Source organism: Planococcus citri, chromosome 4 (genome assembly GCF_950023065.1).
Source record: "Planococcus citri chromosome 4, ihPlaCitr1.1, whole genome shotgun sequence".
Classification (NCBI taxonomy): domain Eukaryota; kingdom Metazoa; phylum Arthropoda; class Insecta; order Hemiptera; family Pseudococcidae; genus Planococcus; species Planococcus citri.
In genome coordinates, this window is record NC_088680.1 from 46,250,117 (window position 1) to 46,277,510 (window position 27,394).

General features: G+C 33.7%; 1 protein-coding gene across 5 annotated transcripts in view; it reads left to right on the plus strand.

Moving 5' to 3' along the window:
* The window catches only part of LOC135843516 (homeobox protein Hox-A7-like), a 203,269-nt gene that overhangs the window by 146,080 nt on the left and 29,795 nt on the right, over nt 1–27,394 (plus strand). For all 5 annotated transcript variants that reach the window (XR_010558330.1, XR_010558329.1, XR_010558331.1 and 2 more), the window contains one exon: nt 6,152–6,197. The gene's annotated coding sequence lies outside the window, so the exon portion shown is untranslated. The remainder of the gene's footprint in view (nt 1–6,151; nt 6,198–27,394) is intronic.

Genomic DNA, 27,394 nt, shown 5'->3' on the forward strand with positions numbered 1-27,394 from the left:
AAAAATTTAATTTTCCTTTTGTTTTTGATCCTCTTCTCCAGCCATCTCAAATCAAAATTCAAATCGACCGGAGCAGTTGAAATTTGACACAGCCAATGAATAGATCCACAGATGTGCTTTTAGTTTTCAATATTCCAACTTCATTTGACCTTCTCCCAAATTCGAACTCGAAAAAATCTATTTTTAGTGTTATTTTATAGCTTTTAGAACAACCATTCAGACCCTTTTCAAGTGACCCCCCCCGCACCTTCAATTTTTTAACTGACAGGGGGTCTACAGGAATTTGTTGACCAAAAATCAGTATATCTTTTCACTACTCTTTCACCACATTTCAAAAAGAAAATAATCACTTTCTAAAAGATTTTCAACCCCCCCCCCACTCCTCAGGGTCGATTTTTTTTTCTTTTTTTTTGCAGGGTGTCTAAACATACCTAACAAATTTGATGCAAAATATGAATGATTTTTGAGAGAAAAAAATTGCCAACTTTTCAAAATAAAACGGCGATGATGATTTTTTTAAAATTCAAATTTGAAAAAAAAGCAAAAGAGCCTGAGTGAATAAGGCCAAAAGCTTTCAAAAATTCATGTATTGAGAGGTAGAAAAAAAAAGGTTCTTTATGCAGGGAGGAGTTTACATTTTTCTGATTCAAACTTTGAATATTTCTTGGATTTAAACAAGAAGCTTTTCATTTGGAAAAAGAAGGCAAAAGCTCTCAAAAAATGTGTAATTCAAGTGTATAAAAAGATTAAAGCTTTAACCTTACGGTTAAAAGTCTTGCACTCAATTACTAAGAAAAGATACACTCAGCTCTGGCAGTCAGTGGGCTGAGATTGATGCACTACAAGCGAAGCTCAAAGGAAAGTTATTAAAAGATAACACCAATTAATGTGGCAGAGTTACCTATAATGTTTCATAAGCACAGAACAATAAAAAGTTATTATAACAAAAATAGCAAATTAACGGTCTTGCAATTACAAACAATGGTACTTATGTGTCGACCACAAACACATAAGCACAGCACATGCACGATAATTAACGAGAATATCTCAGCTAAAGCGATAGAAATACATATACTGAAACTACACTAGATAAAAGCTCAACGCTGCAGTTCAGAGCCAGACCGCTGTACCTAATCGGTTCAGCTGGGTGCGCATTTTTTTTTTTTTTTTTTTTTTTTTACATTTTTTTATACTGGGCGTGTATAATTGCCAGGATTTTTACGCCCATGATAAAGCACAGAAAGTTGCTCTAAGGAAACTTTCCGGCGCAATCCTACTCGTTACACAAGTTCTAACAAAGTCGAAAAATGATCCTTTTTCTACAAATAATTTTTTAAGTGCGGAAAATTGGATTTTCCACTTTTTTCATTTTTCACTACTTTTTAAGCAAAACTGCTGAAAATCATTACTTTTTCACTACTTTCGTTACTGACTTTCAAAATCACTATCTTTTCACTTCTTTCACCACCCTGTAGACATCCTGACTGACCAGTGACAATTTATTAGGTACCAAAGCTATACTTTCTTTAAAAAAAAAAAACAAAACAAAACAAAAATAGCAGAATCGATAACTCAGCAACTGAAAGATTTTGCAGTAAAAGTACAACAAAGTACATCGCACTCAAAATCATTGAGTCAGATAGAAAAAAAAACAACATCATGTCTTACTAAAAAATGTGAAAAGACTGCTGCAACTTCAAAATAGGTACAGTTCTAGTCATATCTCATCAACCCTATTTTCCAGATATGAATAAAAACAAGTAATTCAAAGACTTAAATTTTAAGAAAAAAATACAATGTACAATAAATTCAAGAAATATTCTGCTCTTAACACATTTTGAGGTCTATTAAAGAAAACCACATTTCTTTAGGACCCAAATTTTAAAAAAAAAATACCATAAAACGTAGAACAGTCCAATTCAAAGAAAATAAGAACACACTTTTCCCATGCTTTTCTCATTCATGTTAAAATTATACTTGAAAACGTTTTTGAATAATGACTTCTACGGAAGATTCTTGAAGTCGGATTGGGTCCCAAAAAATGATGTTTTCTCAACTGATTTCAAAACTGACCCTCCCCCTTCCCATAGAACCTTTAATTTTGCAATTAAGCAATAAAAATTTATTTCTAAAGTTACACTTTCTGAAAAAAAAGAGCAGAATCGATGTCTGAGCAACCGAAAGATTTCCCAATAAGAATTACATTTTGTTTCAACATACAAAAGCACAAGAAAATACATCGCATACAAAACCATGCAGGTATAGCGAGCCTGGACATTTTTTTAATAAAGATCCATCAACCACAGAACAAAATATTCAACCACGTCGAAAAACTCGCAAAATTCACCAAAAATGAAAAAAATAGACACCTCGTACACGACGATTTGAAAAATGACGCCGAATTAAAAAACAATCATAAATGAGGAAAAAGATGATCGGCGAGCGGGGTCTTTTAAAGTACAAATCGCCTCATTTAAAGACGGCAACAACAACACTTCGTCAAAAGATCCAACACAGCTACCGATTAAATTCATCTTCATTATTACAAAACATGCGATATATACGAATGGAAATAACCTCGTGCTCATTCAACACCGATCCAATTAATATATAAGCGCCAGAGCGCGAGCTGCGAACCGACGTTATAATATTTAATATGCGACCAGCGGCGATACTCGTATTTGAATCACAGAAAATAAGAAAAATTTCAATCCACTGCCTTATCACGGTGCTGTTGTTTTTTCTGTATTTCTCGCTTATTTTACAAGTTGACATAACATCTTTGACTCTATATCTCTACGCAGAGTATCGCTTATTATTTTATTTTATTTCCCTCTCTGTATGCCAGAGCCAGAGAGACAACAAGTATAAAGATAAAACGAATTCGTTGCGTGGTAGACAGAGAATAATCGTTACAAAATATTTTCCATCATCGAGCCGAGTGTATCTTATTTCTAACGAGAACTCGACCCCCATCTTTACCATAATACTTATACATACAACTAAGTGGTAAAAACAGCGACCGCGACCGGTCTACAATCGTCGGGTTTATAAGTATGTGATTCCAAAAGCTAAGAAATTTGTCACTCTGCTTTTTTTCCCTCTTCATTGCCTTTACGTTGAAATAAGATCTTTCGTTAACGAGTGAATTTCCAATATGGAATCAAAAGATTGAGTCGTGAACGCGAAACCTATACCTGGAGTTTGGAATGGAGATGTTTTATACTTGTAGACTCCTCTCGTATGCCTCGATGTAAGTCATTACTCACGTCGTCAGCGATTAATTACATCGTTGATCTAGGTACCATGGTCTATGATTGTTGATCGTAGGATCACCTAGCTCAGAGTGCGTCCTCTTGCCTCAAACATAGAAATTGGTACGAAAAAAGAGTAGATTTTTTGCCGAATTTGAAAAAAAAAATTCCCTTGTTGAATTAATTTTTTTCTGCAAATTTTTTTTTTTGATTAATGAGTAAATCAACGACAACGCTCCATCGCACCACTGACACATACCTGTTTTCGAGTTGGTATTTTTCTCTTTCTCTCGGGTATAGTATATAAGTACTTAGCGAAATTTCTTTTCACAGAGGAAGTCATTATTCAAATGTTAGTGCCGCTGAAACTTCGTCTTGAGAATTTATAATACAGCAACGCGGTCTGTTTTATCATAATTTGTCAAAATGTAGACGTCTACACGTATATACGCGATATCTGATAGGTAAAAGATTTTTCGAATTATGAGCTGCGGAATGATATGGCTTATCTACGTTTTAAAATATTCGCGCTCATTAATAAATTGTAACGCACTGACAAATTTTAACAGTAAAATCTGTCTTGTTTTTTCAATGGTTCGCTGTGCACGCCGCAGCACCGTTTACGTGTATGAATCGTTTACACGATGGCTGGCGGGTGTTTGTTGCTTTTTTACATATTTTTTTTTCATCGGCTGGTTTTGTTCCATCGATCGTCGCCAATGAAGTGATTGGCGACGACCAACGTATGTATCTTGTAAGCAGTTTATTATATAGCGCGAGATGTCAAAAAGGGTGTTGACCAAATGAATGGGATACCATAAGGTTCATTGATAGCCGTAGAGACGCAAATAGATAGGTAGTTTTGATCGTGGGTTGTGGTAGTGTGGTAGGTTTTAGCCTATAGGTAATATGGTTTATTGCATGGGCATATTGTATAGGTACTTAGGTACCTACATATTATAGACAAGCAAAATTACCTGCCCTTCGGGCAGGGAATAGAATTTGATAATGTACGTATTGAAGTAACCTTCAAATTTTTATGAAGATATGTAGTACATATAATAATGGAAGAAAATCTCGCAAAATATCATATTAGTTACTGAGAAATTATAAAAAATTGATATTTTTTGACATTTTTGTCATTTTTTGGCTACATTTTAAAATTTGTGATTTCATCGTAAGGTTCATTTCTCCTGGACGAATCCCAAATGGATGGCATTTTTGAAAATCCAAAGTCCATTGGACCATAATCTACCTTCCAACTTCACCTATAGTCAAAATTAAAAATTGTGCGATTTGAATCGCAGAAATGAATCGCGAATTAATTTTGAATCCGATTCAGAATCAGACTCTGAATCGTATTTAGAACAAAAGTGAATCGTTGTAGTTAAATCGCAGCATCGCAATCAACTTTTTCTTATAAGTTTACCCATCTTTCCAATCGGTAGGTGCAAGTCATTTTGTAGCCTCCATCGATTTTTAAAAAATTTTCAAATCCTTCAGCAGATTTTTGAAATTTGAAATTCCCACAAAATTTCATCAAATGGATTTAGAAAGCTAAAATTCAATATGCAAACTAATTTCAATACCTTATGAAATCTAGTGCAAGTGCTTGCAACTCGTTTTGAAGCTCATAGTTAATTTTTGATCCTTCAAGGTCGACATACACGAAACTATGGGGGATAAACTTTGATCAGACCTCCCTCCCTAAATTTGTTAAATCTTGAAAATGTTTTGCCAGACTCGACGAAATCGTTAAGTTTTGTGAATTTTTAGTCTTAATAAAGGGATTTATTTACCAGAAAAAAAAATTTTTTTTTACTTCTCGAAATACAAAATTTTGAGAGCTTTTGCCCTGATTGGGTCTTTTAGCTTATGGTTTTTAAAACTGAAATTTCTACAAAAAATCACTCAAATTTTTAAATTTTCAATCCAAAAACTCGAATTTTTCCCAAATCTATTATTTATTCAAATTTAAAAAAATAGATAAATAAATTTCTCACTTAGAAATTTTTTTTTTACAATTCTGAGAGCATTTACCCTCACTTTGTTTGGGTCTTTTTGCTTTCGTTTTTTAGAACTGAAATTTCTATTTTCAAGCCAAAAAAATCAAATTCTTCCCATAACAAAAACATTGTTCTTTCAATTATCAAAATTAGAATGTTCAAATTCAATCTTGCATCTTTTCTGTCATGCATAGTGGTGCATCTATTCATGAGATTAGGGCAAGATTAGCATTTTACCTACATAAAGGCAACTTGGCAATTTTTATCAAGTTTCTTGTATTGAAATTGGTTTTATGCAAGGAGTAAAAATACTTAGTTGACAATCAAAAAAAAATCTAACCATTTTGGATAGGTATACTACTTATCACATTTCCCGTTTTTTTTAACTGATTTTTATGCAAAGAGTAAAAATTCCAAATTGACTAAGTAAAAATAAAAAAATTGAAGTTGAAGAGATATGATTGGCCAATGAGCTCACCCATACTTTTCGAGTTTCTTCAGGAATAGATTCACCTTCGATCTCCTATTCTCTAAGTAAGTACCTATGTTAAAAATTGAAGCTTTGATGATTTTGTAAAATGCTTAGCAAATCGGAAATATTCGGCAGCGAAATGAAAGCTCAGATATTCGTGACGTCATCAAAACTTTTAAGCTTAATTACAGCTTTCTAAGGGCTCTAATCGCGAAAAAAATTCCAGTACAACCATCTACGCATCACGCCGAACATTTTGAGTATTTTTTCAAAATTTTCCGTCCAGCCGTTTTGCAGTGATTGCGTTACAAAGAAAATACCACTTCAATTTATTAAGTAGATTTTGGATATTACGGGCACATTACCTGTATTTCTGAAAAGTAAGCACTAATCAGTATCGTCTGCTTTATTTTTTCTAGATCCGATTCCGCAATTGAGCTCCTGCACAGACAATACAAAATTAAGGTAATAAAGTAATTAAGTACGTGGGTAAGTATATTAATTTAAAATTACAACTACACAGTCAGTTTTTGATCATTCGATCCTATCAGATTGTGATATATGTTTTATGAGTATGGAATCTATTAAATATACCTATGCTTAAGGGAAGTATTCACTTACAGTGGAGAGATGAAAAAAATCAAAAGAATAATTACCTATACATAACGGAAAATTTGAACATTTATTGGATTTTATTGTTGTAAATTTTTAGAACTTTTTTTTTTTTAAAAATGTCCTTTTTTAAAAAAAAGAAAATTCTTGAGAGAAGAAAATTTTAATTTGATTAAATTCGAGATAGAATTCAGATCTCACTACAATTTACGACCTGAGCTGCTTCAATTAGCAGCTGTTTTGATCTACTCTGAAGCCTCCTGAGTATTTTCAAAACTAGGTAGAGGTACCTACCAGAGTCCTGCACGGTATAGTTGATTCAACTAGTTATCTGTGGGAGTATTCGAATAATCTAAACTATGAGTTGTCAACTAGATAACTATTGACAGCGCGCGCATCAAATAGTTACCAACTACTCCCAACTCCAGTTACTTTGTACGGTATAGTTAACTAGCTAGTTGATCCAACTATTTCTCGTTGTGTTAGGAGTACATAGGCAAGGGGTGACGAGCATACCTATTTCCGATAAGATTTCGGATAAATATGCTATAGGTGGGGATAATTCAACTAGTTGGAATAGTTATTCCAACTAGTTGAATAGTTATCTGAATAACCGTCCGACGATTAAGTTAGTTATCTGCGCGTCAAGTATAACAACGCATCGTTAGACAGGTTGACTATTGCCTGCGATGAGTCACCTCTATAGTTAACCGTAGTTAGCGTTGCCGATTCAACTAGTTTAACTATTAACTATACCGTGCAGGACTCTGGTACCTACCCTTAAGAAAAAAAAAAAAAACCGTTAAAAAAGGCTCCAACAAAGCTCAATATCTTAAAACTGAAATTAACGAATTCCAACCTCTCTGTCACTCAATCGTCAATTTAGATAATTTTTTAACCCAGAGTATGGAGATCCATGGGATAGCTTTTGTAATAATTTAAGCAGCCAAAACGGAAAATTCATTTTTTTGTCAAATAAATTTTCTAAAACAGTTTTGAAATTTAATTCTGGTCTCACTTATAGTCCAAGAGCTATACCACTGCGATTGGGACGAAATAACTGAAAGCTGGGGATGGTCTCAAAAGTTAGTATACATACATACATACCCCTATTTTGAAAGCACTTGGTCTGCCGATCCGCAGCTGCTACTTTAAAGCTCAGTGAAAGCTCGAAAGTTCAAAATTTTTCTGAACTTTCAGCTGAGAAAACTGATGGCTAAAATTGGTGCAGTTTAACGGAATGCTCTATGGCTAAGTTGATTTTTAGGCACCGAAATTTTTCAAAATTTTCACGTTTTGGGGGGTGGGGCTCGAGGAGAGTATTAATGAATTCAGAAAATATGGCCTTGTGATACATCAAAATATATGTTTTTTGACCGTATTTTCCTCCAATGTGAAAAATATTGCCATAATTGAATTCTACGACCCAAAAAACATATTTTTTTGTCACCATAATTTTAGAATTTGAATGTTAAGTGATTGAAAATTTCAAAGTTGAATTAAAAGAAAAGTAAACAGGCCCGAGCGACGCGAGAGCAAAATCTTGCGAAAATTCAAGTCTAGAGAAAGTGAGATAGAATAGTTTTGGTTTAAACATAACCCCCCCCCCCTCCGAGGCCCCTACCGATAGCCAGTCAACATCACAGGCCAGGTCATCCCTGTGAACATCCCAGCATAACATTTCAATTTTGATACTCTGAAGTCAATTCATAATTTATTCAAATTTAGTAGGTATATATAGGTATCCTTTCTAAATCCTATCCTATATGTCAACGCTTTTGCAGCTGAGAAAAAAAGTGTATGTACATACCTACATAAGACGTCTATTTTATAAATTTTTTCTCTGGAAAATTTCTCGTGAAAGTTGATCCGTTGATAAGAAATTTGCATCTACCTATATTAAAAATGCAAATTTTTCCCAGGCCTGTACAATTTTACTTTTGCGAAAATCTTCTCAAAACCTTGAAAAATAGCACCGTATAGGTAAATTAATTTTTCCACTAGAGCTCTTGTTTCGGAAAAGTTATGCATACTCACAGCTATAGATAAATACAATATAAATTAAAGTATTCAACACTAAAAAGATTTAGGTTTTAATTTTAATTTCACTACCTGGCTGAAATTGTAGAAAAGTGATAATAATGGCTTACCGCTTAACTCATGAGGTGTATGTATAATATTGAACTACAAATACCTATTCGACATTTTAAGCAATACCTACTGATTTTTTTAAATCCAAATATCAAAAATGCACTTAAATTTCTGGCTTTAAAAGGAAACCTCGTGATCATTTTTCAGCCTGAAATTCAAGTAAGTGCCTAGGTACTTTTACTAAAGTTTAATAAAACCAGAAAAATCGTCTTCTATCAGACCTTCGCTTACAAATGAACTTGTAATTTTTGGAAAAATTCCACTCAGTTCTCAGGTAGATTTCAATTTAGGCAAGTACCAGCTAGGTACCGGTACTCGAGAAAAAAATTATAACATTATCTCGCTATTACAACCTAATCATTATACAATTCACATGCCCATGCAGCTACAGTGGGTGGATAAGTACGAAAGAAATAAAAACAAAACAAACAAAATTACCTACAAATACGCGAGCTGCACAAAATAATATAAGTACGTACTATCTATGGTACAAAGTATCCGAGTAGATACTTCTAGGTAAAATGGATCATTATTAATAGTCTATAGGAGTTAATAATTCGTTCTGGTTTGCATCTCGAAATAATTACTATATTAACATACATGAAAAAAGAATTCTAATACGATTTTAATGATACGAAGAATCAACATTGTGAGCCGAGAGTCACATGCATGCGATTTTCAGTACCAACTAAATATTGGCCAGGTAGCGCGGACATTAGGTTTCATAAACCGTGAAATAAACAATTACTATAATTACTTTCTCATTTACAATAATGGATGTTTAACACAACGTTTATTGTCCATTTAAAAAATGCTTAGTTTTTTTTTTTTGTAAACATAAATAAAGTCGAGGAAATTTTTCGGGTATAGCGTCATCTTGGTCATTTGTTATATTTAATAATCGAAATGGAGCGTGTAAGGATTATCATTTTTTTTTTAATTTCGTCGATGTACTCGCCTCATCCGGCCATCATCCTTTTCTATAACGAAACAAAATATACATCGAATAAAAATTAGAAATTAGGTAAAAAATAAAGTAACGCCTACTGCCACTTCTATATCTATCAAAAAAAGCATACTCGGTAGATATTTTTTTTTTTTTTCAAAATATACCGCAGACAAACGTGGACGTTACATCAGGAGCATTAATTAACTCGGTCCACGACGAATACGTATAATTGTTCTTCTACAGTGTATTTGGAATTAGAACGAAACCAGTCGTAAAAGGCTCCTCCTCGGCCAGTCATTTGTGCAGCACACCGATGATATCTATCATTTTGTGAGGGGAACATCGTTGATGGGTTTTTAATAAATGTTTAAAACGCCATTAAGAAATAACCGGGTAACTTCTTTACTGCGTGTAGCATGCTTCGACCGTAATCCATCATTCGTGTGTACTAAAGAAAGCATATTTTTAGTTTTACCGCATATACACAGTACACAGTACACACAAGTATTTAACACGCGATCTTAACGTTACCTATGGTACCTGTAACGTGATGGTGGGATTTTGACGGGTGTGAGTGCAAGTTCCTATACCATGTGAGCTGATTTTATATTTTGTGCATGGTTCTTTTTTCGTTACTTAGTTTCCTTTCAAAAAAAAAAAAAACCAAAACTTTGTACACATAAAACATGGTAAGTAAATTACTGGTTACAGTAAAGTTGCGCAAAGGCTAATTACAAATTCGTCATTAGAATTTTACATCGATACAGTATGACCAAAAAATACTAAAGAGTTTTAATAAATTTCGAATTGATGATGTTTTTTACACATAATCTCTCTGATTTATCAGAATAAATAAAATAACAGTATATAAGTTTAAAAAATGAAAATTTTAACACGAACGTGTATCGAAATCTGCATTCAAAAAAAAACACCCCTCCCTTGCCTCCCAAAGGAACACATTCCCTGTGAAATTATCAATCTTTAGAACCTATTAGAATCACATAAAAGTGCAACATTTCATTTCGCATGTTCAACGTAAGTATTGCATACTTACTCTTTTATTTTGAGGGGTAAAATTTTTGAAAAAATCAGTCAAATGATGCTTTTTGAATCACAATTTGTTTCATGAAAAAATAAAAACTTTTTAAAAAAATAAATGAGAAAAAATGTCAAAAAAATGAAAAAATTAAAGTATGTACTTACATTGAAGTTCACGTCATTGCTCAATAGATTGTATTAAGTATTATCTTTTTTGTAGCCTATGGATGGAAAACATGGTAATAATAAACATCCAAAATCTCAAAGATGATTTAAACAAATTCCTATATAATAAATTAAATTTTAATAATATTATTAAAGTAATCAAAAACAATAAATTACTGCATCTAATTCAATTTTTTTAAATAAATAGTAGGTATACCTATAAGTGCTTTATAAAACCAAAATATTATTGTGTTAATTGTAAGCACTTTCAAAATAAATGTCTATGTCTATCTTTGTCATTTCATTTATTTGAGCTCCTCTCTCGAAAACTCTCGCTGCATCAACATAATCAACAGTCGTACTAGAAAATTGCAACAAAATTAATTGTTGAAATGTCACGAAAACAGTGGAAAATGGTCAAAAGCTACAAAACATTGTAAACTTGAAACAAAATATTGCATAAAATATCTGAAATAACAACAAATAAAAATCGATTGAAATTGCAAAAACCTGATGAAATATCTCCAAAACAAAGTTTAATTTTGCAAAAATTACTCTATACCTTTGGCATCTTGAAAACATCTAAACTTTGCATTAAAATTGCTGAAAACCAAAAAAAAAAAAATTGATCTTGAAACGACAGCAATATTTCTCTGAAAACTCCTTCTACCCCTCAAAAGTCGACCCCTGAATCGTGTGCCAAAATTTTTGGACAAATCTGGAACCTCCGACAGATGTTGCAGATGTTGACTTTTCTCTAGCAATTTCAACTGGTTTTTGAAGATATTGTAATCAATTTGAGCAGCTGAAAATTTAATGCGGTGGTTAATAAGTTGAACGTTCCGAATCAAATAGGCCAGGTGAATCCCAAATCTGAGGTTACGTGTTATTGAAATATTATGTATTTTTTTACAAATTGGAAAATTCCGAATTTTAAAAATTCTAAAATATTGTAAAATGATGATGGGGTTGACTTTGGACTGTAAAAGAAGTTTTGAGAATTTTTTTTGCAGGAATTGATGACTTCGAAATTTTTTCAAAATTTGAGATTTTCAACTCTTGAAAAAATATTTCTTTCAAAACTTATAACAGGATTAAATCATGAGCTACTGAAACCGATGTTGATTACAGCACCTTCTGGAGCAATTTGAAATTGCTGTAGGCTTCAGATCGGTCTGATACTAGTGGAAATTGATTTGAGAGATCGACTTTGGGGATGGAGGAAGGTGTAGAAGTTTTAAGAAATTTGTATCAAAAATTGAAGATTTCAGTTTTTTCTTTTTAAATTTGAGATTTTTTATTTTATTGTAAAAATACACTTTTCAATTCGCCTACTTTTATCGACTCGGAATGTCGATCATATGATAGGAGTTAATTTTCAGTCGCCGAAGTTGATTACAAAAGCCTTCTAGAACGATTTAAAAATTACTCGAAACGAATCAAATTTTGCTGGAAGCTTCAGATCGGCTTTAAAATGGTGGCAATTTAATTCGAGGGGAATGGGGTAAACTGCAGTGCACAAACAAAGTTTCAGATTTTCATCTCTGCATTTATTTTTATTGTACCTAAAGAAAATTAATGCATAGTTATCCTTATCCAATAGGCTATTTTCGCCATTTTCAAAAATTTACCAAAAAGGTTTCCTTGTTAATATTATGATGAGAAATCAAAACTTTACTTTTCCTCCTCAGCAGTTTGAAATTTTTGGGAAAAATTGAAAACTCGCTGAAGACTTCAAAATGACCCTGAAGTGGCTGATTTCGAGTTGGATGGTTAAAATGAAGTAATTAATATTCACATTGATTTGTTCATGTTCAAAAATTCGACTAAAATTGAAAAAAGAACTTACCTAATTAAATTGGTTTTTCAGGTTTTAGGTTACGTATGCTTTTTTTGACTGGTTTGATTTATAGTTCAATTCATGGAGATTCATTTCAAGTGATTCCCCTGTAAGAATTGAAAAATATGAGGGTTAAAAAGCAATTAAATAATTCATTGAAATTAAAGAGAAAGCCCCGAAGTTGACCACCCCAACCACCAAAAAAATACAAAAAAAAATAATGGTGCGCAATGCTGCAGATGCTATGCAATAATTTTTTCAGCCTTTAGATTTCAAAAAATTTTACTGCAGATAATTGCCATTCTACGCAACAAGTTTGAAAAGTCCCTCCGCGAAAAATTTTTTTGACCCTAGAAAGGGGTCAAATAGGGTTGGAAGGTTCAAACCTACAAAAGGCACTCAAATGGCACCATCCCATTGTATGCTGGACATTGGGGCTCCTTAGGTCAATTTTGTGAGTGGGGTGGGGTCAAAAATCAAGTAAAATAGGGTCAAAAGCAGGTTTTTCTATCTTTAATGGGGTGGGGGTGACCTAGGAATCTGAAATTTAGATATGTTGTTTACAATGGCGGTACTCACCAATGGTGTGAATTTGGACCTTTTTTTATCAATTTGGGGCCAAATTATGCTTCTCCAAAAAAATGACCTGTCTTGTTATTTTCAACTTTGACCCTCCCAACTCCAGGGATCAAATATATCTTACGAGAAAACCCTATTTCCCAAGTTTGAGCTTATTTGATCAAAATGAACAGGTTCCAGATCATAAAATGTGACGCTGAAACTTATAAATTTATATAAACGTCTGGCCTACCGCAAATAGCCCCATTTTTTAAAAATATTTGGCTAAAAAAGGTAAAAAATTTTCAAAGATACCTATAATAAAATTTTACACAAAATTGCATCTTTCGATAACTGCTGTAAGTAGGTAGGTATTTTTGTAGTGAAATGGAGTGCCCTTGTAAAATTTGAATTTCAAGTATGAAGTGAGGGTTTATACATAATTGAAAAATAATTGTGTAAATCCTGACAAAGTCCAAAGTAGTCAAGTTGTTTATCTCGCCATTACTACTGGTTCAAAAGTTATTAATTATTTAGAACTTTAGGGTCACACTGTATGACAAGGTAGAACAGTAATCTATGCCACGCCTTATAAATAGCAAAATTTCCAACATTCGACGCTTCTGTACCGCTGTACCCCTTCAGAGGGAAGAAAAACAAAAACGTGGAATTTTCTTTCACGAATATACCAAAACACGCCACACGATGAAGTTTAAATTAAATTTAATTCGTCGGTAAAACTCTTATATATACGAAAGCAGACATCGAGGGCCAGAAGAGCAGGGGCGCCAAAATACGATAGGAAAAAAATGCACGTCGACGACGACGACGACGACGTCGAAGGAAAGGAAAGGAACAACACAGCAGCAAATAAGAAACTTATCGTATACGATGATTTGGAAGTTTCTGAAAAAGGCGCGTTGCGACGCATGCGGCAGACTGAGGCAGGAAGGCGGGTACAAGACGAGCTATACACTTTGGAGTGTGCAAGACAAAGACAAATATGTAGTAATCAGTCATCCGAACTCGCCATTAGTCATGCGGATAAATCGAAATCCGTAAGGGGGCTCGATCCCCTTCTAATTTTCCACGTTTTGTAGTAATACGCTCCGCCGCAGGCATACACAGCCATCTCGCACCCCCTTCACCCCCTTCGAAAAACATCCGAAGCCGCGTACTCATTCTCAACAACGCGTTATGAAGTCTTTAAGAAAATACTCCGCCGCTCGGTATTAATTAATTTTCGTGCTTAAGATTGATTAAGTAATTATTTACTTCGAAGCGCGACGTGAATATACAATTTTTTTCTACCTTTGAGGTACCGGGGAGAAAAAATTTTCACTCAGATTTGTTTCGAATAGCAGTTACACATCGTTGAGCACGTTCGCTGCAGCGCAGTTATTTATCAATCGAAGCCGATAATTTATTCTGTTTCGGGTACACTCGTGAGTCGTGATACAACTTTTAGGTTTAGGCTTTGGCTTTTTCCCCTTGCAATCTCTTACCCTTCACGATTCAATAGTAGAGTGCTTGAAAGTTATTGCAAGTTTATAGGACGTTTTTCTACACAAGATGGTTTGTAAATAGATTTAGGTACAGAACTAAAAAATTAATCGGAGGAGTTTTCTTATCCTGGATGAAATAGTTCTTTTGTGCACTGGCATCTAATATGGAATGACTTGTCTTATTTGATTTAACATTTTTTTTCCTTCTTATTGAAATTGGTCAGGAAGCTCAAAATTTTTAAAACGTAATAGATTGGCGAAAAATAATCAAAAAAGTCTCTGAAGAAATACATTCCGGAAAACATAAACTTTTTATTTCAACTGGGCGAAAAAAGAAACACATTTTTTCTCCCCACCCTCAAACTTCAGAAAATCTGATTTTTTACCCAAAATCTACAAAACTTTAAATTTCTATTCACCTAAGTCACATTTCTACGAGTACTACCTCCACAGTAAGCCTTTTTAATGATGCTTCTGAATATCTACTTGGCATATGTAGACAATACATTTCTATGTACATAAACATGCTTGAACATAAAATCAAACCCAGACTTCAACTTGAAGTTGCAATATACGAGTAGGTATAATTCCTATGCATTCACTATCTGTAGAATTCCAATCTTTTCTTCAACAAGTAGAAGAAAATAACATCAAAATACACCATTCTATACTCCACAAAACTAGATAAAAAATTTTAAATTAAACATTCAAAACCCAGATAGCCCATCTCACTGTATTGATTGTGACTTTATTTCTAAAATAATTATGTATAAACCTTAATCATAAGTTTGTCTTAATATAGAGCACCTAGCCTCAGTTGCACTAAATGGCTCTTAATAAATAATAAAAATTGAAAAATTAAAAAATTTCTTACTAAAATTGTTAAAAGTTCTAATTTTTATAGAAATTGGAACTTGAAATCTATTGGTTCTTGGTAAAAATTATCAGGAAGTCCCATTTTTGACTAAAATTGTGAGCCAAAATTACTTTTGAAATTTCTGCTTTTCTGCCAAACCATCCAAAAAAGACTGTTTTTTGCATTAGCTGTCTGAAAAGTAAAGTTTTTATTGCCTAAAAGGTCCTTTTGTTTCTTCACCAAAATCTCCAAAAAAAAATTTCAAAAAGAGATCATTATAAATTCTGGAAATTTTGTTTTCCATCAAAATTGTCAGCATGTCCCTTTCTTGCCAAATTTGTCTGAAAATCTGATTTTCTCGCAGAATTGACGGAAAGTCCTAATTCTATTCAACTAGTGTTTCTTCCTTTATTAAAGTTGCCAAAAATGTTTTGTTTTTTCTGTGAAAATGGTTAAAAAATCCCGTTTTAGCCAAATCGTCAAAATTCTTGATTTTGCCAAAATTGATCAAATATTTCTGTTTTTTTGCTAACTGCACGTACAAACCAGTTTTTCATAAACTGTCTGAAAATTGCTGTTTTATTGCTTATAAAAAGTCCTAAACATTTTCTGTTCCACAAAAATTTCCAAAAAGAGGTCCTATTTTTTGACAAAGTGCATAAAAATCCTTTTTTCTGCCAAAATTGACAAAAAAAAGTTTTCCATCAGAATTGCTGGAAAAGATCATGTTTTCTATCAAAATTATCAGAAAGTTTAATGTTTGCCTAACGTCGACAAAAAGTTCTAATGCTATTCGAGTCACATTTCTTGTTTAAATGGTCAAAATTTTCTGATTTTTGTTAAAGTTGCCACAAATGTATTACTTAATTCTAAATCACCTAAAAAAAATCATTTTAAATTGACACTACAAAAATTATTCTCAATCATCGTAACAAATTCACTTAATTTACCACAAAAAATTACTCGAGCAATACTTTGTGCTCAAACTGGAGGTATAACACATAATGGGCTTCAAAATTTTAGTCACTATAGAAATCAAAGAAATGCATTCTATTTTGAACCTGAAAATTTGAAATGGCGTTAAAAATACTTGAAATGGGCCCCCTCCTCCATCACCACACACAAATAACGAAACATATTATTCCCAGATGATGTATTCTCTGTAGATGTTGAATAGAAAAGAAAACTATGCATTATGCAATCTTGACAAACTCTTTTTCCTGGGTGGAATTTTCCTGACGTTGTTCTGTTAGCCCGGGTATTAGCTGATCCCTTCTCATTACAGTTGTTTGATCAGCCACACTAGATGCTTATAATACGTACCTAACTTCCTAACCTCTACTAGGTATTCCTAATTTCTCTGAAATTCATTTGGATCATAAATACATACACGGAATTTTAATATCAGATCCTTCTGTTTCCATTGATAATTTTATCCAAGTTTTTGACTAAGAAATTTTATTATTAATTTCTTGAATAGATTTATGTAATTCTAAAACAGGTATAATTCTGTCATAAACATTCTCTTCTGCCAAAATTGCCATAAAATTGTTTTGTACCAAGATTGCCGGAAAAACTCGTATTTTCTATAAAAATTGTTGGAAAGTCCCTTTTTTGCATAAACTGTCAGAAAGTTAGTCTAAATGTCTGAAAATTTCTGGTTTCTTCAAAATTGGCGAATAAGTCCTATTTCTTCATAAAAATTGTCCAAAAAGTCTTGTTTCATGCCAAATTTTATCAGAAAGTCTCATTTTCTGCTGAAATTTTCAAAAAGCCATAATTTCAATCTATGTACATGATCAAAAAAGTTCTGTTTTTTGCTGAAATTGCCAAAAAAAAAAGTTTCATTGTTTTCTCAACATTTTTAATAATATCCTGCTCATTTTCTCATTCTTTCAGAATTTTCATTTTTCTTTGATTTTTTTCTATTTCTTCTCAAAAATGGAATCATGTTGATTCACTTAATTCCAAAAATTTTCGACTTGAATAAATTTAAACCCTTCTCTCCCTCCCTCCAATTGAACATTTGAAAAAATGTACTGCCAGAAGGTCTTGCTTTTGTCCTGTTTTAGCATACTTTTAATGAATAGAAATTCCAACAGCAGAATACAAACAAATTCTGTGATACTTACTTCAACAGTGAACATATTAATGATTAAAGAACAGAAATTCGCATAAAAATTGAAGAAGTAATATTTTAAAATACCCAGGTACTTTAAATCTTTCAAAAACGTAGAGAAATGATACCTTACCTACATTTTCCTATCATTTAGGTATTTTTAAGTATATAATACACTTCGTACAGCATTAAAATTCTGGTGTCGAATTTTTACATCAAAGAAACTTCAGATTTACAAAATTTTTATCAGTTTCCTGAGCGAAAATTGCGATATCACTAGGTAAATAGTAGGTAGAGAGTCCTCCTACGCCTTGGAATTGGTTTGAAATCGCAAGTTAGACTTGAAGTTGACATCATAAAAGTTTTTTCTTTTTTCTTCACAGTTCACAGCTTGAAAAACTAGACGTAAGTACCTAAATATATTTTGTTTTGGGATTGGGCAATTTGTGCATTTGTAATGTTTACTTGCACTTTCCTTCCTCCATCAAATTTTGAACTACATAAAATAATAATTATAATGTAAATTCACCATAAAAGAATCAGAATTAAGTCATCAAGTATACCACAATTTCGATAAATTTTCAGTCCATGGTTCGGTTTTTCATTCTACATACAAAGAAAAAGGAATAACAATTGTCGAAAATTCGAAATGATTCACGACATGGCGTTATGTAGTTTAGAGTATTAGGCTATAATACTTTAAATTAATTAAATTTTTGGCTTTGACCCGTTTCCGCGTTTTGTTACCGTTTAAACACTCTCATCGTGGTAATAAACAAAAACTTGTACGCGTTAATCGAAACACCACTTAGAAACGTTTAAGTTTATTTATAGTTTCGAGAAAAAGACGTTGAAAAGGCAAGATCTAGTGCTCATTTTGCTCTCTAGCACACGCACACACCTTCGCCTATTAGCTCGTGATTCGACTATTAGTTACTTATATGCATATACGATCGAATAACTGAATTCACATTTTCATGAAATATTGATTATGTCAACAGAGCATTACGTTTTACATAAGAAATTACACGAGGATTACAAACGTGCCAAAAACTTGTCTATATGTACATACGCGAGGCTAAATAAATTGTTAACTATGTTATAAAAGTACAGCCGCGGTTTCATTCTCATTCTAATGTATATTTCATGTAAAAATCATACTTAAACTCTAACGACATAAATTATTATTTTTTCGCAAAGAGAAGTTGATACCGTAGAGCGTGTACGTATGTATGTAATGCAGCAGATATAGAGGCACTCGTAATACGTATACTTGCACCATAAGCACGAAGTTTATACGAGTAAGATATACGCAGACACAAAGCACGCTGAGATGTGCGAGAAAGAGGTGAAAAACTCTTACGAAAATATCGTTATCATTTTAACAACTCAACTTTGCACATACCTACCTACTACTCGTACAAACGCCGCATCCCTCACACCCTGTTAGAAAAATTTCCAACCTCTACGAATCGGGACTTTTTTCCCAGTTGTTTTTTTTTCTTATACTTTATAGCACGTTGCTCGACGTATCTTGAGTTGAGTTGAGAAGAAAAAAAATGCCACGAGGGGAAAACAAATGAGGAAAACATAACGAAAGTAATGAAGAAAATATTAATCAAGTAGGAAGGCGGCGAGGTCACACGGTCCAGATATAACCTTCTCTTCATTTCGGAATTCGATGACTAATTGTGAGAAATTAATCAGAGAAGGCGGCTGTCCGTCTTGGCAAGCCCCAATCTCTTTTTGGACGCGGATTCTAGCAAACCGAATTAGAAAACTGAGACAAGAAACAAAAGACACAAACGAAAATAAATTAACTACTAGGCGAACAGCTATTTGTTATTATGCGCGATAATGACTACTTACGTCATCTGTGTGTACAGGTAATCGTACTGTATTTTGCCAGAAGTGTATTTGATAATAATAAGTATTTTAGGATATGAATTTCCAAAATTTTCATTCTTACCTGTCGTCTGGGTTCAGTGGGAAAGACGATGTACCTACGAAAAGTTACAAATTCAGGAAGGTTGTTTGGTGGAGCAACTGTTGATGGCTGAGAGCTTTGGGTGACATCCTAAAATCAGCATACGTACGTGAGCTGATCAGAAATAGGTATACCTCTACCTACTCTATCTCATGAAACGTCACGTGCAGGTACAGAAAGAAACTGAGTAGGTATAAAAATTTGTATGACTTCAAGTGATGACGTAATTGAGTAGGAATTTTTTTTAAAATTTCAATCAAGTTTTTATCTTTACCCCCCTCCCCCCACACACACAAATTGTGAAAAATAAGCCGCCAAAAGCACGAATCAATTTGGAAACAATATTAATATGTTTTGTGCTTCTTTTAGAACACGATGCTCTTGAAAAGTTTCATTTTTCATTCAATGTTCATACTTCAGCAACTTCCAAAAAGTGACGCAAAAAGTCGTCCTTTTTAAAAATTTAAAAAGTGTGTTTTGATGTTAAGGATTGGAGGTGCTATAATTTCCATTAAAATGAATTAATGAGTACATTGCTAAATTCTACAGACGTTGGTCTATAAGATGAGCTACATAATATGTAGTTATATTTCATCAGAAGTGTTTGCAAACACTTCTGATTTTCACCATGGTGAAAATATTAAGAGGGGGTAAGAAAATAGTTAACTATTCAAGCCCAGTTTTATATTTTCAGAATTTTAGCTCACTGACGACTGTTTAAAGGATATGAATTTTATTCATTTTTGGCGAAATATTTGAATCATGTCCTTGACTTGAACAGTTGTGAATAAAAGTGTACGAAAAACACTTGCTACAGTTAATATAGGTGCATTAATGTGAACGTGAACGATCGTAAAATCAACACCAGAAGCATTAATATCTATGTAATTTTTGCTTTTAGCCCAAGGGTGTTGGAAAAATAAAATCCCTAAAAGAAAAATTACTTATTTCACACACCCAATATAAGAAATGCTGGTATGAATTAAGTACATATGAAGTACCTACTCGTAGTATCTATGATTATATTATACTTTTGAAAAAATCCCAAGAAGAAAAATTACTTATTTCACACACCCAATAACATAAAAAAGATTGTTGTAAATCTTTTATGCTTGAAGGATATCAACTCAGATTTCAGTTCAAGCACCCTATTGCGTTTTTATTTGTGCTGATCTGTGCGACTTTTGCTTTTAATGTCAAAGTGTTGAGGAAAAAAATCACAAAAAATTGAATAAATTATTGATCCTCCCTCCTCAATATAGGTTTTCTATGGAAGAAAACAAAACAAAAACGGGTAAAAAATTGAATACACAAATACTTGGGTAATTCTCAGAAAAAGGTAAAATTCGTGTACATGGCAAATTTCTCAACGGTTTTAGCATGAATTTTTTTTTTTTTTTTTTTTGGTCCATTCAAGAATGACCCCGCACACATTTCACACATGGTATTGAGGTTTTTAGACCCTCCTTTCATTGGTGTACATTTGATTTTATACCCCAAATGTCCTTCGACTTGGCTGTCACACATCATGTTTTTGAAAATGAATGTTATAAAGTGTCATGAACTTCATTTTTTTTTTGGAAAAATTGACACATTCTCATTATCATAGAACATGAAGGTCTCTTATTGTGCAAATTGCAATTGCAATAAGTCTATAGGAAGCTCACAATTCACATTTGAAAACTGTCACACACTTTTTGCGCAAATTTTCGAGCAATTTTCAATTATTTTTGGTAGCTTCCCAATCCAACATTTTTTTCTGGCGAGTGGCTGCACTGGTTCACTGTCCTCATAAAAATGTTACCCCGCAATGTTTTTTTCAAAACCTACGCAATAGCTCGTTCTGATCGTACTTGTCTCTGAAAATATGATATTTCGCAAAATCGGTGTCCTTCGGCTTGCCTTTTTATTTACCCTGATGAACCCGCCAAAAACGATAATTGAGAAAGGGAAGTTATTCTACATGATAAGTACACATTCATTACGTGTTAAAAATCGAATAATGTCCAGTAGGTAACGCTAGAAACGAAAAAACGTTGAGATTGTCCTTCGACTTGTCCAGCGCCCATTTGTCCTTCGACTTGGCCAAATTTCAGACAGCTGTACTTTTATCGCGCTAGTCGGCATATTACACGATAATACAAGCAAAATTTTACATTTTCTCCCTCCCCACACTTCACCTCTACCCCTACCAAAAAAATAAGTCCAGATTCGAACTCTGCGGCCTGAAAAACATAAATCGACATATTACACGATAATATAAGCAAAATTTGACATTTTCCCCCTCCCCACGCCTCACCCTCCACCTCTACAAAAAAAATAACTCCAGATTCGAATTCTACGACCTTGAAAACATGTCAATCGACATATTACACATCGATGAGGGTCGAATTCTAATTATCGCCGTTTTAGGGGGGCCGGGGTCCACAGTGGGGGGGATTGAATTGAGGCCAACACTAGAAAAGGGATCTGGGACACATATACAAATGATTCCCACTTGAAATTTTCCAAAAAAATGATTTTCGTTTTTCAAAATTATGCATATCAAAATCGACCCTTTTTCTGAGAATTACCCACTTACACACATATTATTATAGCAGCAACTTGAAAAAATAAATTTTGAACAGGAATTTATACCTACAGCAAATTTTCATCACCATAGTTTCTAGTGAAAAACAATGCGGTGGTGCTCAAAAATACAAGCATTAAATGTTTTCAATAAAAACTTGAGCAAATAGTCTTTGGAAATTTGTCAACTCAATTTTTCAGTCGATTTCAAACAATGAATACAAAGGGCTGTTGAGAGCCAATGCAGCCTATGGCAATGGTTTTTGAGAGGAAGAGCGGTTAGATGCAAATTTTTCGACTGATGAGGGAGAAAATGGGTACCAATTTTTAGAGGGGCTTTTACTTTATCTTAAAAATATTGTTTATAAAAAGAAGCTAAAAATATATATACCCTGCATCAAGCCCGTATCCAGGATTTCCTCCTGGGGGGCGATGAATGACTCATAAGTAGGGGACAAAAATCACAAAATTCCCAACTGGCTCATATGTATAAAAATTTCAGTAGTAGGCACATTTCAGACATTTTCATGGTGAATTTCAGCTTGAAAAACGTGTTGATCAGAGTGAGGGTTTTTAAATTTATCGAGTAAATTGTGTATACCTATTTATAATAAAATTCAGACAAGCACGAGCGAAGCAAGGGCAAAATTTTGGAAATTTGTCAATCCAAAGAGTAAAAAATACTACATTTCTGATTGTAAAATTGATTTTTCTGGATTTAACTTGACACTCTTCACGTCCTCAGACTTGAATTAATATAGTTTGTTCAACTAGGGAGCGATAATGATTTTTGACAATTTTCAAGGTTTACTGCCCTGTCGTGAGGAAAATAATTCAAAATTGTCAAAAATCATTTTTACTCCTGAGTTGGATAACATATTTTTCGTTATGAGGGAGAAAAATCCCAGTACCTATTCAATTCCAATAATGATCAGTAAGCTGGAGCGAAAGGAGCACTTTTTCTCCCGTATAATAACGAAAACTATGCTTCCAGACATTTCAATTTCAAAAAAGGAAAGCAAACAAAAGAATTGGAAATTCATAATTCAAGAAAAAAAATAATTAGTACATTGATTATGCAACTAGGTACCTATGGAGATATTAATGTGATTTTCAATGAATTTTGAAGTTTGTAGGAAATTATCTCACTAGAAACATAAAACAACATTAATTTTTTTCCAGTTATTCAATGCAAGAAATCGTAGGAAATTATATTAACCTAAGGATTTTTTGGCCCGGGGGGGGGGGGGGGGTGATTGTACCCCAAATCACCCCCCCCCCCCGAATACACCCTTGACCAGCATTCTGTATTCAGTAGGTAATTTTCTATTACATATATTCACATGACTTTAAAAAGTTTTCATTTTTTGTTTTGGATTTTCGAGGGCTCAAATGCGATTTTGTTTCATTTTAAAACAAGAAACAAATTGGCCCGAGCGAATCAAGGGAGAAAGTTTTTGAAAATTTGATTTCAATTAAGGACCTAAAAAACTATGTGTTTTTTATAAAGTTGGTTTTGAGAAGAAAAAAAAGACAGGTCCTTGTATTACTATGAGAGAAATTAAAACAATGTTTTTTAGGCAAGGAGTTTATTTTTTAGCTTTAAAAATTTTAGAATTTGAATCTTAATTTTGAAAATGAAAAGAGTACAGTCCCAAGTGAGGGCAAAATCTCTTGAAAATTTATATTTTGAGAGGCATAAAAATGATACTTTTTAAGCGAGAAGTTTATTTTTTCACTTTAGATTTTTTTTTAATTTTAATTTTGAAAATGATAAGAAAACAACCCCGTCCAAAGCAAAGGCAAAAGCTTTTGATTTTTTTTTTGAGAAATAAAAAGACAGATTTTTCTTTTATCGCAGACCCTTCTTTTGCTGGGTTCTCCAGAAAGCGCGGCCCTGGGACAAACCGCCTCCTTTTTCCTCCTCTCAACCACCCTGCGAATACACCAATGCTAACGCAAAGAGCACTTTTTGGCGTGATTAATTATTAATTTTTGAGAAAGCATAAAATGGGAGAGGGGGTAAAAAAAATAGCGAACCCGCTTTTTTGTACTTGATAAGACTGATTTGAAAAAAACTGAACTCGGTGCAAAATCAAGCACTTCAACTAGTCCAATAGCCAAGCTATTTGAAGAAACTAGAATACTTCCTCTATCACAAAGGAGAGATCAGCTTCTAAGTATGTAGAGATCTGATGGTCAATCTACACATAGATCATAATGACTTGAATTCCATAAAATATCAAGTGCAGCAAACAAAGCTCTGTTCTAATACAAAAATTACATCATATAGAAAAAGTAGGAGAGAAGAAAACTACATAGATTATGAATTGGGCATACTTGTACTGCCTATGCTCATTCTCCACTTTTCAAAAACAAGTACATAACTAGAACAATGTGACCTTTATGGAGAACCAATCACCATCATGCACTTGAAAAATTCCGATTCCAAATACGAGAAAGACAGAGAGCAGCTTTTAAGGGAGCTTGCTTATGAATATATTCACACAGATGATGAAGATAACTGTCAAACATTTTTCACCTTTTTAAAATGTATGTATTGGAATCTATGACATTATTTAATGAAACTTTATTTTTTACTCGCTAACTTGTTCATTGTTATCTGATTGTCAATGATTGTCTATACGTACCGGGTGACCAAGAATAATGGGTTTTGGTAATGTTCTGATAAGCCAAAATGAGAAAAAAATTCCCTTAAGTAAAAATTGGAAAATGAAATAACAATCGAGAAAAAGTGCTTTCGAATTATTGTTTCAATGCAAAAAGATATATTATTTCGTGTTTCATGGAAACAATCACTCAAACGCCCATTTTTTACATGATTATTTAATTTTCTAATTTTCATAATGGGAATTTTCTCTCCTTTTTGAAAACACCGAAATCTTTTATTCTTGGTCACCCGGTAGGTACATTTTGTTCATTTGAGTCACTACACCAGTATCTGTAAAAAAAATAATTAAAAATAAACAAAAAAATAATAATGTAAACAAATTGACCCAAATACTTGCCTTAAATAAAGAATTTATCCATTCATTCATTTATTCATAATTTTTTCAGCCAACTAATTAAATTGAAGCTTTTGCAAATATTGAATCTTGTTAAGAAATGCATGCTAATTTTAACAAGCTTTTTAGTTTTTCTCTAACTTCATAGGATAAAAGATATGTTCTTAGGGAGTAAAACAATAGGTTGGTATTACCCCTGTGTTAATTTCTTTCTCTGCTGATCGACTAAATATGGCAAACTGATAATACAGCGGCGTTTCAAGACTTTATTCATTATTCTGAATAGGTAACCAAAATTTCAGAAATAGGTCTTTTCTATTTTTTCCAACTTTTCAAAAGCCTGACAGACATAAATGAACCTTCTGCGAGCACAAAATGCCATAGCGTCAGATACCCATCTTATACTTCTATAGCTATTCTGAAATGAATCACTGTTGCATGGCTACCGTGAACAAGGAGGGATTTGGATCAGATACTTACATCTTGGGCTGATTGTTATACAAGTACCCATACTCTAACCAATAATTAGAAAAACTCGACGGTCCAGTCCGCTAGACGAATCCCCCACAGCAATGCGATAGCCACCCTCTTTAAGACCTTTCACCCTGGACGCATAAACGCCATTAAAGTTGCCTATACAGAAGGGCGATAAGGCGAACCGCGAGCATATTGCCGTACACTGTAGGTAGACAGGGTGTAAACGAGGGGGGTAATTGCTGCTTCCTACGCAACGTAGGTAGATGTAATTTTTAAACATTTCGCGCGCTTAATTCTCATCGAAGGTAAAAATTTCGTATCCATCTTGACAGCTGGGGAGAAGCTTGGTCAGGTAACTCAACGCATCAACTTTCAGTTGAAGAGAATACTTTAATAAGCTTTGGGAATTGACGAGTATGAGCGCCGAGCGCAGCAGATGAAAATAACGAGGCGAGAAGATGCCGCGTAAAGTTCACGCGATGTGATGCTGGTGTAAAGTTCAAAAACGAATGGTTATACGAGAGAAGCCGTATCCAATTATTATGTAAATCTCTAGCGAGTTCTCAAAATCTTCGCATAGTTAAGATGCTGTCAAGAGGTACTTTTTTTCATATCGAATGAAAATTTTCTTAACGAGAATCCGGCGAAATGTCGATACGTAATTAAACTTGGTACGAGGTAACAAATTTTTTCCCCCTCATTTCTACGCCCTTTTTAGGAATGCTATATCCTTACGACGACGTGTACGTATATCTCTGCTTATACTTTGTCATAATGAAGATGTTAAATCTATAAGGAGGAGTACACGGGGCAGGGTAATACAACAAACGGTGTCTTATCCACCGCTGAGAAAGTTTTCAATGAAGAATTACCGCATACGCGTTTCTTGATGGAGATTAACACGTTTATAGATGAACAATAGGGTCATTATACATGTCGAGTTGTTGCTAGGATGGCAGCGGCGTGCTTTTATATAATGACGTCCGTCTGTATATAAAAATATAGGTACTCCGGGTACCTACTACTATTAAACCATAAAATATGGCTAACCAAATAAAACGGACATTATTTTCAAATTAGCCCACATAAAAGACCCATCCGTATTGTTACAATACGCCGCCAAATTGTACTTAGTTAGTAGGCATATCGTAGGTATACCTACGCTACAAGGTTCGTCAAACTGACCCATAACTGCATATAACCGATTCGAATTCGTGAAATTTCCAACTTGCAAGACTCCGATGTCATTACACGGGCCAGCCTGTGGCACTCCAAACAGTACATTCTCATCGTTCAATTGCTAGTTTACCATTGAAATACTCTATACCCCCTGCTCCCTGCCCTTCTTCAGCACCAACCAACACATTTTCCACATACTAAGCAAGCTCCTCTGGAGTATTATAATAAATTTCAGCGATTAATTATTCGCATTGTACTCGTATTATATGTAGGTACGATATTTGCCACCAGTGCCCCCCTCCTCGGTCTCCACCTTCTATAAACATCTTCGCTTCCAAGTTCCAATACGCCGCGATGCGATTTATGATTAAAAGTCGTTAACTGTTATTACGGGGCAGTTTTTTCCTCTGCTTCTTCTTCGAATGTTACATCACATCATTATAATGTTGCTTCTCAGCTTATAAAAAATATTTATCCGAAAATATGGTACGTAGTAGGTATACGAGTACGTAGTACGTCTACGTACCCCCTCTGAACCTCTCACGTCATAAATATTGGCCGGTGATTTAGCATCAGTCACCGGAGGCGTTTATGAGGTGGATTTGATTTGCGCGGTGATATTTTGTTTTTTG